Source organism: Leopardus geoffroyi, chromosome B3, assembly GCF_018350155.1.
Source record: "Leopardus geoffroyi isolate Oge1 chromosome B3, O.geoffroyi_Oge1_pat1.0, whole genome shotgun sequence".
In the NCBI taxonomy this organism is placed as follows: Eukaryota; Metazoa; Chordata; class Mammalia; order Carnivora; family Felidae; genus Leopardus; species Leopardus geoffroyi.
The window spans coordinates 1,459,827-1,478,677 of NC_059337.1; the positions used below are offsets into that span (position 1 = coordinate 1,459,827).

The window sequence follows — 18,851 nt, forward strand, 5'->3', positions numbered from 1 at the left end:
CGTATAAAAAGTAATCCTTGCCCACCTAACCTGTGGCCAGGTGAAGAAAAATCTGTATGGTAAAGTTGTGTATTGCTGTATTGCACGTTGGTGTCAAATACCAAGTGAAGTGTTTTTATTAATTTTCCCTCAACGCCCCTTTTTATGTAGCTATAAGAGTGAAAGCACTTTTTAAAATTTCAGGCAATTAAAATGTACACAGTTTTAACTGTCTCAACTCTGTTTCATGTTAAATGTGTTACAGGAATGAATCTGAAGTCTGCTGCAGTAAAACACTGAAGGCTTTAAAATGTTTTCTTGCATAAAACTCAAACTTTAAGTAGCTGCTTATGAGGATAGGGAAGGCAGGAAGCTAATGTCTGTCTCAAGATACAGGACAGCTGTTTGCCCATCAGCTTCAACTGTGTGAGTAGACTCAAGCCCATGACCCTGTGTGACCCTGTGTGACCCTGCGTGATGGGGGTAGTCGCTTAAAATGTTTAAATCTGAAGTGTTTGGAGAGACACCGAAGGCAGCATGATGAGACGTTTTTTAGGGTCTGTTTTTTTCTGGTGGGTAAGATACTAACGGTGGGGTGGGTGGGAGATTTTTATTTATAAAATATTTTTGAGAGTAACACTTAATAAGTATTATTAGTGACCATGCATCTTTTTTTCAGAATTATTTTAAGCATTGGAATCTGCATTATTTACTCGTATTATGGTGAAGCAAAAGGTCAGAATTCTTCAGATTGCTGTTTATTTTGCAACTGATTTCAGCTTTTTAATATTAATGTTTTTAACGGACAACCATAGAAATGTATTTTGGAAATACAGCGTTACATATTAATGTAAGAAATTGCTCTTGGGAATAATTTCATAACGTAAATTACAATTAGTAATTCTTGAATAGCTCTGTTTAACTAGAAAGAGCATGTATTTAAAAATAAAGGAACTCTTGGTCCCTAAATGCAGTTGGAAGTCTTTTAGACTTGCCAACTTTGTGTTTTAAAAGTGCTCTGATAATAATGTAAGTACCTGTTGAAGAAAAAAATTCTTAATCAGTTGGAGGCCAGCAGGGATGGGGGCTGATTTTTTTTTTTTTTCCTACTTTCCCCTAGTTTTGTTTGTGTTTTGTATTGGCCTTTTTCCTATGCGGATTTAGGAGTAGGACTCTCAACGGGATGACCTCCCCGCTTAGGGGAATGCGTGGTGCGGGTGGAAACGGTGATTAAAATGTAAGACGCTGCTGGAAGCAGAGTGATGAGCGTGTAGATAAAAACGTGTCACGTCTTATTAACTGTTCAGGGAGGCTTCAGGGGAAGGGATGGCATTTGCAGTAAGGCGAATTCACTTCGCCTCTCACCTCACAGATGTTTTGGCTGAAGGAAAGTCAAAATCGAGAGTCTCTGGAACCGGTGAGGTGATTGCGAAGGCGTTAGAGAGCCCGCAGAGTGTACCCCGGATGTGGGCACTCGAATGAACATGGCTGGAGGGTCCGGGGCAGGGAGGGAGGGTGTGTGGTCCGTTCAGAAGTGCGGAACACGCCAGGTCACGGTGTGTCCTTCCCCCTGGCTTGGCCAGTGGATGCGCAGTGGACCCGGTTCCGCGGGTCGTCTGATTCCTGGTCTTCCAGAAGCCCTGAAAACTTACAACCTCCCTGTTTTTAGTGCTGACATGCGCTAAGGTTCAAGTCTGCAGGCCGAGCCCAGTGCTGCCTCGCGTCTCTTCCCTCCCATCTTCTGAGATGAGTATCAGAAACAGAGAAAATGCAAGGTGAAGGAGGCCTTTAGAACATCCTCATGAAACTTGGATGTTGAAGACGAGGTTAGGCAGAAAGGACACACGTGGGCAAGAGAAGCTTCTGGAGCTTTCTCTGTGTCCTGTCCTTGTGCCCCGGGGCAGTTGGAGGACAGGGCTGAGGGAGGAGTGCTGTGCGGGGGCCAGGGAGCACCACCCGACAGGCGCCCCCCCCCCCGACCCCCCCGCCTCTGCCTCACGCATCCTCTACCTTGCCTTGTCGCCGATCCCGCGCCCACTTCCGGAACAGAGTCCCACCCAGAATGTACACGCAGGTTTCACTTCTTTGGTTGTTGCGTTTTGCAGTAAGCGCGAGCACAGAGCCCCGGGGTTGCGGAGGGCCGCGTAACACGAGTCCGTTAACACGGTTCGGTACTCCGGCCGAGAGTCTGGCTGCATGGGGTCACATCCCAGCTGTGCCTTCTCACAGCATGCTTTATTGAGCATGTGATTTGGTCCGTGCCTCAGCGCCTGTCCTCTGTAAACAGACGTTATGATTTGATACACGATCTCGTGCGGCCAGGTGTCAGTGATACTTGCAGGGTATTGTACTGTTAAGCTTCGGCTGCGGCTGTAGCGAGGAGGGAGCACCAGGCGGTGTGTTCCAGATCCTCAGTAATAGATTTCAAGGCTTCAGGATTAAGAATTTGGAATCACAGGGCTCCTGGGGGGCTCAGTCGGTTAAGCGTCTGACTTGATTTCAGCTCGGGTCATGATATGGTTCTTGACATCGGGCCCGCCTTGGGCTCTGCGCCGACAGCGTGCATGCGGCCTGCTTGCGATTCTGTCTCCCTCTCTCTCTGCCCCTCCCCTGCTCGAGCGCGCGCGCGCGCTCTCTCTCTCTCTCTCTCTCTCAAAATAAATAGAAAAGAAACAAACATGGAATTTGGAAATCACAAAGCAAGGTTTTTTCAGGTGGGTATTGTGGGCAACATTTCTCTAGTAGGAGAATGGGAATCCCTAACTCTCCTGACCTCCTGTGCTGGTCAGCTATAGACACTAGCCCCATTTCAGATTTTCGGTAGCCTGATGTGGCTAGTGTATTTTCTAGATTTCTAGATTTGAATCAGGTAATGCATTTACATCAAACGTGACCTGCCTGATGACACACACCTCTTACTGTCTAACAGCACAAAAGATTGGCTCTTGCAGCAAATGTGACTCCACAAAGGAAGAGGGAAGGAAACAAAAATATTTCTTGCAAAATCGTGGTGCAGGTGAGGTGTGTTTTCCCTGGGTTTTAGACCATTTACAAGTCCTCACAACTTCTCAAAAATAAAGGTGGGGACGAAAAGCACGTCAGATGGTGTTGCACATCCTGAGTTCTGTCAGGAGTGACAGCTTCTGGGAGGAAAGTGAGCGTTCCGTACGTTCAGACGCTGGCGGAGTGCGCTCTGATCCAGAAGCCCCTTGGACAGCGGTGCCGTTCCGGGGGGCACGCTAATCTAAGGCTCCGGGGGACCGGGTATCGGTCGGTAGTTCTCGTGTACCGGAGTCCTCTCTGTGCGGGACGAGCCTACTAAAGGCCAAAAGTTGTGTGGATTTCAGCCGGATGGTCACTCTTCCTGTGTTTAGAGACAGTGCAGGAGCCAGGCTACCAAGAAGTAGAAACGTGACTTTATGTTCCACGAGAAGTTACCAGCCACCACATTCTACTCAAGGAGCAGAACACATTTGGACAGACACCTGCCCTCACTAAAGAAAGAACACGAGAATGGAAACTCTTACAGAATTGCAAGGAGATTACGGCTTGGTATCTTTTTACATGTGTGGTGTTGTACCTCTTCCCACCCAGCCCCCGAGTTTAGATTGGGTCACCGGGTCGGGCGATCGCCCGGGTCCAGCAGGCTCGCCTAGAGGGGTCACCCGTGGTGCCAGCTGAACAGCAGGAGCTGAGGCCTGTGGGTGCTACGGAGTCTATCGGAGGGGGTGTGGACAGGGAGGCAGTGACGGGCGGTATGATACCGAGCCCCCCTCACATCCGTGGGGGGGGGAGCCTCGTGTGGCATTTTCACAGAGTGCTCACGAAGACCTAAGTGTGAGGTTTTCTGATGTGATTTGTAATTTAGGGAAGAAGTTTGGAGAACTTCAGATGGAACGATGACCTGTGCGCACTCGGGGCATCTCCCGCCAGAGGCAGAGAGGCCGCCTGATGGGGCTGGCGGCCTGGTTGTGCTCTGGGGCGTCGGTGCCGGTGTCTCGGCCTTATCCCGGATTGGCTTGCTGTTGGGCATCGTACGCTCTTAATCGGGAACTCAGACTGGATTTTCCATATCTGTTTTAGCCATTTAAACCCCTTACTTCAAATGAAGTCTTTCCCAGAAACCTGATCTGTAAGTCCTAAAAGGACCTGTTCTTGAAACGGAGAGGTTTCAGTCTTCCGCCTCCACTTTCTCCCCACCCTTGCCCTCTGCCTCCACCGTCGTTGATTAGAATTCAGCTCCAAGAAGGATTGTCTGAATGGTTAGCGCGACGGGAAGATGCTTACCACGCGCCCCCTTAGGTGCTTTCCGATTTTAGCTTTGACTGGCTCCTCGTAGACTGGCTGTTCGCTGAAGCTGCCCACGATCCTGCTGTTTATATTGAAAGGCGGTACCGGTAAACGACCCCAGAAACTAGCATTTTACTTTACAGATCTTGTCGGTCCTTTCGCATCGTGCTCTGCTCCTGAAACTATGGGAACAGCTCTTGCGTCATCCGAGTCCAGATGATCTGTACTTACGGGTAATTGAGTTTGGTTTTTTCTGGGTACGTGTCCTGCCCTTCTGTGCATTATTAGCTACTAGGAGGAATCGAGCCAAGTGATGCCTTCTCGTTTGCAAATAAGCCCTTATGGACATGTGTTCCGTTTGTCGACAGCATACCAGACCTCTCCTCGTTTTTCTGCCGTTTCTCCTTCTAATGTTGTCACGCAGCCGCACTGGTAAAGTCGCCTGCAGTCCCTTTGAGAACAACAGGAGGTATGTAACGGGGTGGTTAGGGAGGTGTTCGCGAACCGCACCTGCTAAGCCTTCCTTCCCGTCCCTGTTGCCTGCGGACTGCCACTCGGGCTCCTCAGCCTGGCCGCGGAGGCGCTGCGGGTGAGGGTCCTGGTGGGAGTCTGCTCCCACCTTCCTGTATCCCAGGCTCACGGGGTTCGCCGCCCTGGTGAGACCACATACTGGCCTTTAACCTGCCCTCCCACCCCTCCCTCCCCCGGTCAGTATGAGGTACAAGCGCTTAGCAGGTTCTTTATTGGCAGTTATCTGGAATAAGCAGTGTGTCCTGTCGTGAACTTTGGAGAGGAGCATTTGGAAACCGTCCCCTCACACTTCTAGTCCAGAAGGTCTTATGGCCCCCATCGGAAGTGACACGTATTCAGAGACGTGCTCGCGGGCAGGCACGGTCTGTGGCCAGGGGGCCTCCCAGGTGTCCGGCCTCTGCTGCCGCGGCAGGGACAGAGTCGGGTTTAGGACTGCAGCCTCTGCGCCTTCGGTGGGGTTCCGGCCGCCCCGTGGCGCTCCCTCTCCGTGTGAACTGCGGGTGTTTGACCTGAAAAAGCCACCGGGGCGGAGATTTCTGTGCCTTTATGGGTCAGGAAGTGCTTGGCAGTCGTCTCGCTTGATCCTCCCGAGTCCTGTAAATTAGAAAAGACAGATTATCGCTGAATTTTAATACGAGGAACCAGAGGCTGACCATGTATCTTAAGTTGAAGGTGGCAGAATCAGAACCAACTTGAAGATCAAGCCCGACGTCTGTTGTTCCCACTGCAGCCCCGTGTCCCTGCGGCTCTGCTGGGGCTCACGGTCGTGCCCCTTTCCACGATAGCACCTGTTACCCTTCTCCCCAGGGTGTTACGCTTTTGCCGAAAAAGAAGTCAACTTCCGGAATACCTGGCAGTTATCTTGGCCGTCTGTTTTTTTCATGCCCCTGTGAAAGTCGAGTTCCCAAACTGTACTTTTGGTGCCGCTTATTAGCATTTTGTGTTTTTGTGCCAAGAGGACCGATGTAGTTTTGGGGTTAGATGTGCTGTCTTTGCAGATAGGTGAAAGTCACACATTGATATTCCTGTCCTTCTATGTCTGTTGATCCTTGAGAGCAGAGCTGTGTCATGACTTCTGTGTTCTACAGTGCGTAGGGGATCAGTCAGCACCATAATCGGTGTATCGAACAAGGTACCCTTGCGGGAAAGCTAGGACAAAAGAAAGTAAAACTGACTCTGTTGAATAATATGCTGTATCTTTCCTGATAATATTTCAACTACAACATTTTGGAAATCATTCATTGCTCCCCCAACATCTATTTCAGTACTTGTTGCTATGTGCCTGGCGTTGGATCCAGAACTGGGATTGGCAAGTCGTGGCCCACTGGCCAGACAAACCCACTTTGGCCACCTCTTTTTGTAAATACAAGTTTTATTAGAACGCAGCTCTGCCTATCCATTTTTTCCCCCAGGATTAGACAATCTAACTTCAATAATAAAGATATTATTTGGGGTACATTGGTGCTTAAGAAAACAACACATTCATTTTTGACATCGTTTACCACGAAAGACTTAGAAAAGCATTGGACCTTTTAGAAATAACTGGATTCTTATTTTAGTTCTCCCACGTCATCCATCCATCCATCCATCCATTCGTTCGTCAACAAACACAACTGCCTTCTGTTTGCTGGGCCCTGTGTCAGTGACTGTGGCATCGTGACTCTGCCTTTGCAGAACAAGTGTAAAGGACGAGCCATTAGACAAACCACCGAGGATGGTACCGAGTGCGAAGTACCGTGAAACGTGTGCGTACGGGGTGGTTCAGCAGTACCCAGGAGAGGGGTCAAAATCCGATGGAAGAGAGAGAGGGGTCACGGAAGGCTTCCTAGAATAGCAATCCTGATAGGAATCTACAAGGATAAGTAGAGACAAGATGTGCAAAAACTAGGGGGCGTGGAGTGAGTGGAAGGAAGGGTGTTTTAGGCAGAATGAGCAGCCCTGGTGAAGGCCTGGAAGGATGGAAACCATCTACTGACGTTGTTGCTGTTGTTTTTGTTTTCGTATCCCTTCTCATTTCTGAACTTTAGGAACATGCCACCTTTTTAACAGAAGAAAGTGTAACCAGTAAACTATTCAGAGGAAACACAGAGGCAGAGAGAGAGAGTAAGCCTCTCATCCGCAGCCCTGCCTCACCCCTCCCCAGAGGTCAGCGCTGTCCGGGTGCCCTGGAGCCCTCATAGCCCTTTTCAGTGTGTCCGCAGACGAGTCTGTTTGTAAACGCAGCTCATTTTCCTTCCTTTTGTGTGTGAACTTCTGCAGCGCTGGTCCTCACCCACCGAGGCTGCAGTGACGGCCCGCGTCGCTACGGACGCGCGTTTGCACACACGAGTGGCGAGTATCCGAGCGCGGGACCTTCTGCGTCAAAGGGTGCTATTTTCTCTTTTAATAGCCAGTCAGGTCTCCTGCCAAGCCAACTCGCGGGTGCCCGTTTCATGCCGTCCGTCCGAGGCTCTCGCACTCGCGCGCCCGTTCGTTTTGATGACGACTGTGGCTTCTTTCTCACGACCAGAGTGGCGGCGAGCAGCCGTGACCCTCCACCACGCGGCACACAAAACCCGGGTTATTCACGCCCCGGCCCTTTAGAAAAAATTGTTGGCCAACCCCTAATCCGCAGTGCTGAGAATATATTCCTGAAGAAACAAGATAATTGTCTCGTGTATTTAGTGGTTTTTCCTGTTTAGGTGACTCTCCGTCCTTACAGACCGTGTTATTCATTCGTCGTTCTTGGTTAATTCCTGTCGAAGGTCGGTGTCGACGATTACAGGTCGCTGTCAGTTCTTTCCCTCTGAGTGTGTGTAGGTTCGCGTCCTTAGTAGGCCTGTCCCCGAGAAGAGACACCGGGTGGCAGCGGTGTGCCCAGGCTGTGTCCCCGGCACACCTGAACCGGGGTGTGGGTGGGAAGCTAGGACGAGGACGACTTTGCTGTGGTGCCAGTGTGTCAGAATAAGCCCACGAGGAAGAGTAAAGTGACGTGTCCTCAGTATCAACGTTTCATAAAATGAGTAATTTTATTGCTTCGCCAAGAACAGTCGTAAGTGAAAGCGGCTTTATTTATTTTTGGGCTGAGAGTTCCTCAGTGAAGAACACGGTGACATCTCGTACAGTGTGGCTCCTGCTGTCCTGCTGGGGCTCCAGCCGTCTGGCCCTCCATCGCTTTTATACCCCCAGTCAGCCTGGTAGCAGAGGCAGACCACCGGCTCACACGTGACCTCCTGGGCCTCTGAGAGGGTCTCCGACGTCCCCACGGGGCCAGAGGGAAGCTTTGGGAGCTACTGATAGAGAGCGTGGCCTGTAGCCGGGTTGCTTCAGGCGACTCAGCTCCATCACCCAGTAGCTGTGTGACCTCCACAGCAGTTGACTTCACCTGGACTCCGTGCCTCCGTGTTCTCATCTGTGAAATGAGGGCGGCGACAATACCCACTTCACGGAACTGTCGTGAGGAGTTGACGTTCACCCGGTCCTCACAACAGGGTTCGGTGCATGAAGCACTATGGAAATAGCGTTAAATACAATTGAATAGTAAAACCAGTTATGCTCCCATAAAAAGTGCTGTACAGAGTTTCAGCGGAAAAGAAGAGATTTGAATTTGGAGGTTGACCATATTAAACAGAAGAAATCAGGGAGAGATTCGTTTACAAATGCTGGATGTTAAATTGGAGATTTGCCTTGGGAAGAGTGTCCTTAAAAGGGGTTGAGACAGGGGCGCCTGGGTGGCGCAGTCGGTTAAGCGTCCGACTTCAGCCAGGTCACGATCTCGCAGTCCGTGAGTTCGAGCCCCGCGTCGGGCTCTGGGCTGATGGCTCGGAGCCTGGAGCCTGTTTCCGATTCTGTGTCTCCCTCTCTCTCTGCCCCTCCCCCGTTCATGCTCTGTCTCTCTCTGTCCCCAAAATAAATAAACGTTGAAAAAAAAAAAATTAAAAATAAAAAGGGGGGGTGTTGAGACAGAGGACGAAGCAGGGTCCGCATGATTGAATCATAAGCTTCTGGGTCAAAGAATTAAGAAAAAAAAAAACTGGCCATGCAGGTGGATCTTGCATATCTAGATCTTAGTTTTGAGAAGAAAAGTGAATGAAAAGCCCTGAATGTGGGACCCAGTGGGAAAATATGAATGCCCCCCCTCTGCCTTTTGCAGCAAAGAGTGTTGAGTTGCCTTGTGCAAACAACTCTGTCTTGCTTCTTTAAGGTGTGCGACACAGAGCTAGGCCGGTTTGAAAACATAAAGTTGACTGCAGCAGAAGTTTAATTATAAAGTTACTTCGTTTGGTATGTAGACGTAAGCGTGAAGCCCTCTCTGAGTGAACTGAATCGGAAGGCACATCCACGAGCTTAGAGCGCGAGACCAGCCGTCTTCGTTTGGTGCACCAACTGCATAACCCTGTGTCGTGCCCCCTGCTGGCGGACCTAGGTCTCTTCTCAAACAGCAAATTCATTTTTTTTAAAAAGAGTCCATTCTAGTTTCTTGCCTTGGGGTGAACACCTGAGCACTGCAGGTTGTGTGCTGGCAAGGTGGCAGGGCCGTGCCTTTCTTGCGGGCATCTGACAAATACTGAATGCCTGCCCTGTGCCGAGGGTATTTTCACAGCAGTGAACAGAATAGACGAAACCCCTGCCGTGACTGAGATGTCATTTTAGTAGAGGGAATACAGACAAAATAAGTGTAATTCGGCAGTAGATTGAGATTGAAATGAAGAGCATTGAAGAAGAAACTGGAAAGGATGATAAAGGATGCCGGGGACAGTTTTAAATAGGACGGTAATGGGCGTCCTCCCTGCTGGGGTGCCACCGGGACAGACCTGAGGGAGCTGAGGCAGCCTGGTCCTCAGGCTGTCCGGGGGGGTGGGCGTGGCAAGCATGGAGTCCTGGAGAAGGAACAGACCTGGCCAGAGAGGAGATCGGATCACAGGGGACCAGATTGTGAAGAGCCGTTGTCATGGTGAGGAGTTAGGCTCTTACTCTTGGTGAGTGGAAAGCTATTGGAGGATTTCGAGGCGGCAGGCAGCGTGATTTGCTTCAGACCTGACGTGGTCACAGGCCTCTCTGTTGGAAATAGACCGTCGCAGGACAAGAACCGAAGGGGCTTCTGTACGAGGAACTCTACTATCCGTCAATTTCCGCCTAACAGATTACCTCGAATCTCAAGGCTTGAAACAACAGACGCGTTATTCCACACCATTTCTGTCGGGGTACGTGAGCAGCGGAGCCGAGTGGTTCTGGGTCCGTGTCTCGTGAGGTTGCGGTCTGCGTGTCTGCCAAGGCCACAGTCATCTGAAGACTTGAGCGGGGCTGAAGGATTGGCTTCCCAGTCCCTTCACACAGCTCTTGGCCAGAAGCATCAGTTACTCAGCACCGGGCCCCTCCTCATCGCACGGTGGCCGGCTTGCCCGGCGAGTGACCGAGGAGGAGGGAGCATCTTTTATGAGCAGGTCGGAGGGGTGTAGCGTCGCATCCACGTCCAGGTCGGCGCTGACCAGTGTGGGAGGGAGCCGCAGAGGGCCTGACTACAGGAGGCCTGGACATCGTGGGGGCCACCTTGGGGGCTGCTGGCAAACAAGTAGAAGATGGGAGGTTTTTTTTTTTTTAATGTTTTTCTTTATTTTTGAAGGAGCGAGAGAGACAGAGCATGAGTGGGGGAGGAACAGAGAGAGAGGGAGACACAGAATTTGAGGCAGGCTCAGGCTCTAACCTGTCAGCACAGAGCTGGATGTGGGGCTTGAACCCACGAACCGTGACATCGTGACCTGAGCTGAAGTCGGACGCTCAACTGACGCCTCCCAGGCGCCCCTAGAAAATCGGAGTTGTAGAGGATGCCACTCGGGGTCGCTTGTCACGAGTCGCATGTGCAGGAGTGTCTGACGAGGTGTGCAAGCGCTTCACGAACGCAACACACACTGGGAACTTGAAGGAGACCTAAGTTAATTGAGGCACGTGCTGTGCTTATACGTCTGTAGGTTCAATGTGATTCTCTTGGGTCGTCTTTTTGTTTAATAGAAATTGGCAAACTGAATCTAAAATTTGTATGGAAACGCAAAGAAGCCACGAATAAGCAGCATAGTCTTGAGGGGAGATCAACTGACACCGGACACCTGAACCCGAGCTAACCCCAGATTCCCGAGGTCCGTAGTCCTTTCCAACAGGATAGGCAAATGGCCGAGTGGGCGAGGAGTGAGGGTCCAGGAGAGGGACGTCTGCACCTGGTGTCCGGCGCGTGGACAGAGGTGAGGCCGCGGTGCAATAACAGTCTCTTTAGCAGATGATTCTGGACTAATTGCATATCCACCTGCGGAAGAACACGAACGTGAATCCCTGCCTCCTTCCATGCAAACACCCCGACTCCAGGTGAATTCCAGATCCCCGTGTGAGCAGTGAGGTCACAATGTGGACAAGAGACACAGAAGACATCCCCATGACCGAGGTTCAGGCAAAGATTTATCGAATAACTAAACAGAAACGACAGGAAAAGTTTATCAGATTAGTTAACGATCAGCCCAGTAGCAAGGATGCACGAAAACCTCTTCTAGACCCTTCACACGAGAGGACACCCAGATGGCCGGGAAGCACATGCACGTGAGCTCAGCTGCCGTAGTCTTCACGGCCGTGGAGATGACAAGACGGCAGGGACACGTCACCGCACACCCGTGGGAGCACTTACACTAGAAAGGCAGATGTATGGATTCTTAGGAGGCTTAGAAACCCTGAGAGTTTATTCTCAAGGTTCTGCAGGCCCGGCGTCCGATGTCCAGGGGTTGGCAGCGCCCTGTCGGGAAGCCCCGGGAGAGGCCGTTTTCCTCGTGATTCCAGATTCTGGTGGCTGTGTGTGTTCCGTGGCTTAGGGCCACGTGGCTCCAGTCTCTGCCTGTCTTTCCATCCCCTTCTCCTCTGCGTGCTTCTCTCTTGTAAGATGTGACTGCATTTTAGGTCCACCAAGGTAAGCCAGGATAAGGCCCTCGTGCTGTCAGGTAGTATTAACAGGTTCCAGGGATCAGGACAGAGACGTGTCTTTGGGGCCACCGTTGAGCCCAGTACAGCAGACAGTGCTACCTAGTGGTCAGATAAGGAGTAACCGAATGCTCGTCTGTTGCCAGGAGAGCGTAAATCTGTACGGCCGCTCTGGGAAGCTGGTAGTAACCCGCTAAACATGAACGCGCGTGCAGGTTGCCCCGCGATCCAAGAGTGAGCGTTCCTGTGAAACCTTCTGGAAGCTGAAATAGGCTAAGAAAGAAGCAGTTACCATTAATTTACATGGAAGACTTTCTGAACGTTCCCAGACCCAGGAAGTGAGGTCGCTTAGGCTGACTGCTGACACGTGCACAAAATAAACTAAGACGAAGCACAGATGTGTGCCGACGCAGATCAAAGCTGGGACGGCTCGATGCCCGGGATACCGAGTGTGGTCCTGGGGGAGAGGGTGGGTGCCGCTTCTGAAACAGCTTGCTGCAAAGTAAGCACTCAGCACTATTTCCACTTTTTGCCTTTTTCCATAAAAGCCAAAAGTCGTCTTTGGATTTCTCAAAGCAGGTACTAATGTAGATCTTTGGTGAAATCCAGGGACAGAACACAGCCCTGCGGAAAGCAGGGGATCTGTGCCTGTGACCCAGCCCTGCCACTCCTCGTATAGACACTCAGCAGAAATGCGTATGCTTGTTAATCAGAAGACACATCCAGTAATGTTCAAAGCCGCAATATTCGTCCTACTCAAACTGGAAAGTTCCCAAATTCCCGTCAGCATTAGAATGAATAGCGAGCGGTTTGTTCGTACAAATGTTCTAGAGAGAGCCGTGAGAGTGAAGGGACTGCAGTCAGGCATGTTGGCCTGGTTGCATTTCAAAACCAGTTTGAGAGAAGCCAGACACCGTGCGTGTTCCCTGTGCAAGTGCGTCCCTGAAAGCCGGAGGGCGGGGAGGCATGCCGGGGTCTTAGAAGTCCGCACGGGGACTTGGGAGAAAGGGTGATAACGGAAGAGGGGTGTGAGGCAGCTCTGGGGGCGACTGCCGATGTTCTGTTTCTAAACGGGGTGCTGGTTACACAGTGTTCAGTCTGAAAATTTAGGCTTTACGCTTGGGAAGTGTATATTTTTATAATAAAGAATGGAAACTCTTGGCTTTTTTCTGTAGGTTTCTTTATAGGACATCATGATTGAACTAAGGGAATACTTTTCATTTTGATAGACATTGACTCTTCCCTTTAATTTGAGAGTTTTATTAGTAGGACAACATTTCGTACTGGATTCCAACATCCCTAAGAACTTTGAGTTGCCAGTGACAGAAACCCAGATCAAACCACAGCAAAACCAGAGTCTGTCTCACGTAACTGGGGGGTCTGAGGGGTGGAGTGGTCCTCAGCAAGATGGGTCCAGGAGTTCTTGGCTCCCCCCGCCCCCTTCCCTGTTGTGCCTTTGTTTACCATTTTAATTGTCACGTGGACACTCGCTGTGGCGAAGGTGGCCCCCAGTAGCGCCCTGGTTTACCCTGAACGGTCTCCCGCGGCTGGTCATCCCGGAGCAAAGTCTGCCTCTTTCCCAGCAGCACCTGTAAAACCCTGGGATGACGGCCGGCCGGCCCTGCTGGAGTCGCGTGCCCCCCTCTGAGACCCGTCTGGCCCCGGGGAGGAGCCCTTAGGCCTACCCAAAGCAAATTCAGTGTTCCTCCCACGTGGAGGAAGGTTCTGTGGTCTGAGGAGTGAGGAAAGAAATGTGCTAGGCGGAACTGAACCGTCCGTGTCAAGAGTACGGTTATCTCCCCAGTTTTCAGCTTCTAGGTGTTCCCGTACCGGGGATTTATTTAGCCGTGGTAAGTAGAAGGCACCGTGCTGAATAGAGGCAAGTTTGCAGCAAGAACATTCCTGTCATTTTCACGGCATCGCTGCACCTCTCCGCATAAACACACCTGAGCATGCAGGTGTGGATGAGGGCCTGCCTTTTCTAGTCCTTTGTCCTTCCTGGGTGGTGAGCGTGGGTTTCATTAAGAGATGAGGCTTCGGCAAGAGCACGTAGTACTTAAAATTTGCACGAGTGTGGATTAGAGAGTGCCACGGTTCGTGGAGTACCTCTGCTGGAGTCCCAGGCCTACCTCGCCCCCCCCCCCCCGCCGCCCCCCTGCATCATCTGTAGTGTTGACCACACGAGAGTCATTTGTTCACCTAATCGAGCAGTTGACAGATGTGCTTGTCACCTGCTTTTGTTTGGCCCTCGAGCTGTGAATGGTTTTTGTAGTGTAAGTGGTTGGGGGAAAAGAATCAAAAGAGTAACACTTTGTGATGTGGAAATTCTATGAGATTCAAATTTTTGTGGACCTAAGGACAGTTTTTTTGAAACCCAGGCATGCTCGCGGGCTTACGTATTGTCCTGACGGCGGCCCAGGTGAATGGTTGTGTGGGGACAGTGTGTCTGTGGAGCCTGTCTGGTCACGGACAGGGACTTTGACAGCCCTTGACGTAGGGGACAGGGGACTGCTGTCCAGACAACTCCAGAGTGTCCTCAGTCCAGTAGGAGCCCCAGTCCAAAGCCCCTGTACTTGGTCAGAGCGAGTGGCATTCGTCCCAGGTATTTTGTATCAGGTCATGCTTTCCGATCTCCTTGCTTTAGGAACCTTCCCGGGTTTTGTTTTGTTTTGTTTCGTCTCTGCAGAGGTTCTTGACCCCCCCCCCCCCCCCCAGAGCACAGATGAATTGCCCATTTGATAGCTGGTAGGTCTGCGTGCTCACAACTCTGGGAAAGTACCACATGCCTCAAGAAGTACTGGCCTCGAGCACCCATGCCAGGATACGTGTTCTTCTGTTGATCAATTATTACTAACGCAGAAAAAGAAAAAATACGTAATCTAGTATAAGTCTACTTTGCCCTTTTCTGGAATCTTTGTTTGATAAAATTGCAAAGACAGCCAATTCTGAGTGGTATTCCAGTGGTTCAGAGGGCAGAGGGTAGGGGGATACCTTGTCTTAGCACACGGCTCAGAGTTTAGTGTGCATTCTTACGTACTCCCACATACTCTGTATTATTTTTTTTCTAAAGTTAATAGTAAAGATCCCCAGTTGAAAAGGTCAAAGTGCTTACCTAGGAATTAAAAACTCTCATGCTCATAAGGCTCATCAGGTAACGGCAAGGGAAGGTGGTCTCGCATTGAGAGCACAGGCTCTGGGGGGGCTCCTGGCCGGTGGGTTTTAATTTGGGGGACACTAGTCCACTGTTGTCAGGTCTTGCTATTTTTTGAGAGAAGTCAGAAGTCTGGAATTTTTATGTGACACCCCCAATTTTTTATTTTAAGCAGGCTCCCCCCGCCCAACGTGGGGCTTGAACTCACGACACTGAGATTAAGAGTCACGTGCTCTACTGACGGAGCCAGCCAGGCGCCCCACACCCCCGAATTTTCTAATACATGTAACTGTAAGAAAATTAATATGTGCCAGCAAACCAAACACGGCCGTGGGTCAGATTTAACGCATTTACCAGTTCACAGCTTCTGTGAACAAACTCCTCATTATGAGTTACGTCTCCAACCTATTTCTTTCAGGAGGAGGGTGAAAACAATGAAATGAGGAAATGTACCTGTGTTGTATCACTGGCTTGGACCGCGACTGGTCATTCTTGCTGAATGACTCTTTCAGTATATAAATCAGGAGGACTCCGGTGTCAAACATTTTTCGTCTCTGTTTTCTCCCCCTTTCAATGGAAAATAACCATTTTTTGCCTGATGTGAATACTTCTAACAATCATGGAATGTCTTGATTGGAGAAAATATTTTGTGGGATTCCTATTCGGCATGAAGGGGTTTGAAGAAGAAACTGCAGCTTAGCGGGGAGGTGCTGTGTGGGCCGTAAGGCACAAGGGCCCCCAAAGGGTGGGCGTTGCCGCAGAGAGGGGCAGAGGAGGATTGGGGTGGGCAGAGGCAGACCCGGAAGAAGTAGGATTAGAGCCGGTTCCGGAGACCAGTAAAGGTTGATGGAGGCAGAGGGCAGAAGCAGGCGGCGCTCACCAGGAAAGCAGCAGTGTGGCCAGAGGGACGGGGCTGGGCTCCCGGGGTCAGAGCCTGGGTGGAACTTCGGTGCCCGGCGCCGCGGGCGCCGCCTGTCTTCCCGCGCACTCGCGCGTCCTTAACCTGCTCGCGTACTGTGCACACCTGCTGGGCAGTCAGACTCGGAGGAGTTCAGTGACACAAGGCCCTTGTTCTAGGGAGACCGGGCTGCGGGGGGCCAGTCACACCAAGCTCGCACGCCGGGTCTAGAGCCCCTCTCCGGACACTTCTACGGTCACGAAGTCAGAAGGAATGTGATGGGAACTGGGTGATGCAGGAGAATTGAAATAAATGGGCTGGGCAGAGGGGCAGCAAAACGGAAAGAAAAAACTGTTAAAGTAGCCCGACTGTGAAGTAATGAGAATCAGAATTTAGAATGGGAAAGGAAAGCGCACGGGTCATTGCAGAATGAAAATTATCTGAACCCGACTCAAGGTCTGGGGCACGAAGCAGAGGGAAGGAAGTTCAATCGACACATTTGCAGTTAAGATGGAGACTGTTGCACCCGTTCACTGCAGTTCTTTTGTCAGAATTGTAATAATTGGTCATGAAATTTCTGGCAGTCTTAAAATACTTGATCTTGAATTTTTATGCCAGTCAAAATTTCCTAGGTAAAAAGAAACGGAAAACAAATTTTCTCAAGAGCTTGGTAGGTTAAGCTAATTAAAGCTGCATAGCATCTTAAGGTTGAATAATGACTAAAAACTTAAATTACCTTTAAATGAAAAGAATTCACGAACACTCACAGACTTAAGGTTTGGTAGGGACTTGATGGACTTTGAAAGTCATTCTCTTTGTTTTCAGGAGATAAAGACACTGACCCAGCTTCCTAGATACGTGGCCTTGGGCCAGTTGTTAAATCTCTTTGAGTAGCAGTTTAAAAGGGCACCAGCAGCACCGGGTTCTGGGGAGGATTAAATGAGAGAAATAAAACAGTGGGAACAGTTCTTGGCCCTCAGTGAGCTCTGAATAACTGCGCAGCCATCGGAGGGGGAGAAAGTGGTTTGTTTAATTATACCATGCTGATCGGCTTTTCGTTTATGTCTGGTGACATTCTTTACCTCCTTGGGTTTGTAGCTTCGTAATCCGACTGTGCGGCAGCTAAGGGGTTCTTCTGCCTTCTCGTTCCCTCCCGCTTCTCCCTCCTACGCGCCAGAGAAGTGGGCCCGCAGGGTCCTCCCCTGCAAGAGGGTGCAGCCGCGGACAGGCAGGACTTCCAGTGTCCATGGCTTCTCTCATCTTTGCCACATCGGGGTAAACTAAGGTAACCTGTTGTGGTGGTGGTTCATTTTGTGAATCTTCACGGAAAGGTACATTCTGTGGCCTACTATATGTGCTGCTGAAGCGAGCACGCATTCTGTGGTTTAAAGATGAATAAGTAAGGTTGAGTCTTTCTTCTTTATTTTCATGGTTTTTTACATTTATTTATTTTTGAGAGACAGTGCATGAGTGGGGGAGGGGCAGAAAGAGAGAGAGAGAGAGAGAGCACAGAGCCTGATGCAGGGGCTCGAACCCACAAACCATGAGATCATGACCTGAGCTGAAGTCGGACGCTTAACCCACTGAGCCACCCTGGCGCCCCTCCTTTTCTTCTTTTTAAATAGCCTGTGAAATCTTTTGTGCTTTTTATCTGCCAAGATAATAGGTTCTTTTTTTGTTTTTTAAATAAGAAAGCTCAGCTTGGGAAAATCATTGTTAACTGGCTGCTGTGTGGGCATTTTGGGGAAATTGCTGGTGTTCCGTGTTTTTGGTATTTATTGTTCAGAGGCAATTGTGAATAAAAACTTGATGGTCATATTCTAATCTGTGACTATTCACTTAAGTTTTTAATTTTTTTATGTTTTTTTGTTTTTTAATTTTTGAGACAGAGAGAGAGAGAGAGAGCGAGCAAGCGAGCATGAGTGGGGGAGGGGCAGAGAGAGAGGGAGACACAGAATCCAAAGCAGGCTCCAGGCTCTGAGCTGTATGTAGCACAGAGCCCGACACGGGGCTCGAACTCACGGACTGTGATCGTGACCTGAGCTGAGGTCGGACGCTTAACCGACTGCGCCACCCAGGCGCCCCTATTCACTTAAGTTTTTAAAGAAATGGAATGAATATTTTCCCTTTTCTGCGTGCTTGTGGTTGCCACCCAGATGCTGAAAGGTTCGTGTGTGCCCTTGGGGAAAGTCCTTTTAATCCCCACCTTATAAATTGCGTTTTAATGTCCTCAATAGGCAACACAGGGTAGTTGTGATATAGAACAGCGTTTCTCAATGTCTTTTTATTTCCTCCTACACAAAAGCCTTTTTATTTATTTATTTATTTATTTTTTAATTCATTCACTCATTTGAGAGAGACAGATTGGGAGCAGGAGGAAGGAGAGAGAGAATCCTAAACAGGCCCTGTGCTGTCAGTGCAGAGCCCAGTGGCGGAACTTGATCTCACAAAACCGTGAGATTGTGACCTGAGCCAAAATCAAGAGTCAGACATTTAACCGACTGAGCCCAGGCAACCCCACAAAAGCCTTTTTTAAATAGTTTTTTCCTAATTGACCTCCTATCTCCATAAAATTTTAACTCCATAGGTACACTGTATCTCTGTTTATGTGCACGTGTATATCTGTGTTTCCTACATAAAGAGGAAGGTTTTTTTGTCTGCTTCTTTCCCCCAAAGAATCACTGTTTGTCCCCTTGAGGTGATACTGCCTACAGCAGGAATGCATGGTTGACAGCAGTGAATTCTTGAAATTTTTGGTTCTAGGGCTTTTATATTCTCTAAAAGCACTGAGTACCCTGAAGAACTTGTGTTTATGTGTGTTCTCTCTGGCGGTATTTATCATGTTACAAACCAAAGCTGAGAAAAGTTGCAAAGTAATTAACTTTAAAAAATATTTTGTTAAAAACATGCATCCATTCCCTCCCCCGCCATCACCACCAGAAAGGTTTAGTGAGAAGAGTGGCCTCGCTAGACATTTTTGCAAATTCTAGTCTCTAAGGTCAGGCTTAATAGCAAACAGCAAGATTCTCCTAGCTGCCTCTGTTACAGCGTTAGAAAGAAAAACTG

General features: G+C 49.7%; 1 protein-coding gene across 6 annotated transcripts in view; it reads left to right on the plus strand.

Annotated features, from left to right (window-relative positions):
• ZFAND6 (zinc finger AN1-type containing 6) overlaps window positions 1–18,851 on the plus strand; it is a 76,231-nt gene that overhangs the window by 40,572 nt on the left and 16,808 nt on the right. For 2 of the 6 annotated variants that reach the window (XM_045452253.1, XM_045452254.1), the window contains exon 2: window positions 245–405. The exons of 3 other annotated variants lie outside the window; for them this stretch is intronic. The gene's annotated coding sequence lies outside the window, so the exon portion shown is untranslated. Of the gene's footprint in view, window positions 1–244; window positions 406–4,412; window positions 4,503–4,637; window positions 4,739–18,851 lie in introns of all 6 variants that reach the window. One more of the 6 variants, XM_045452255.1, reaches the window with a different exon arrangement.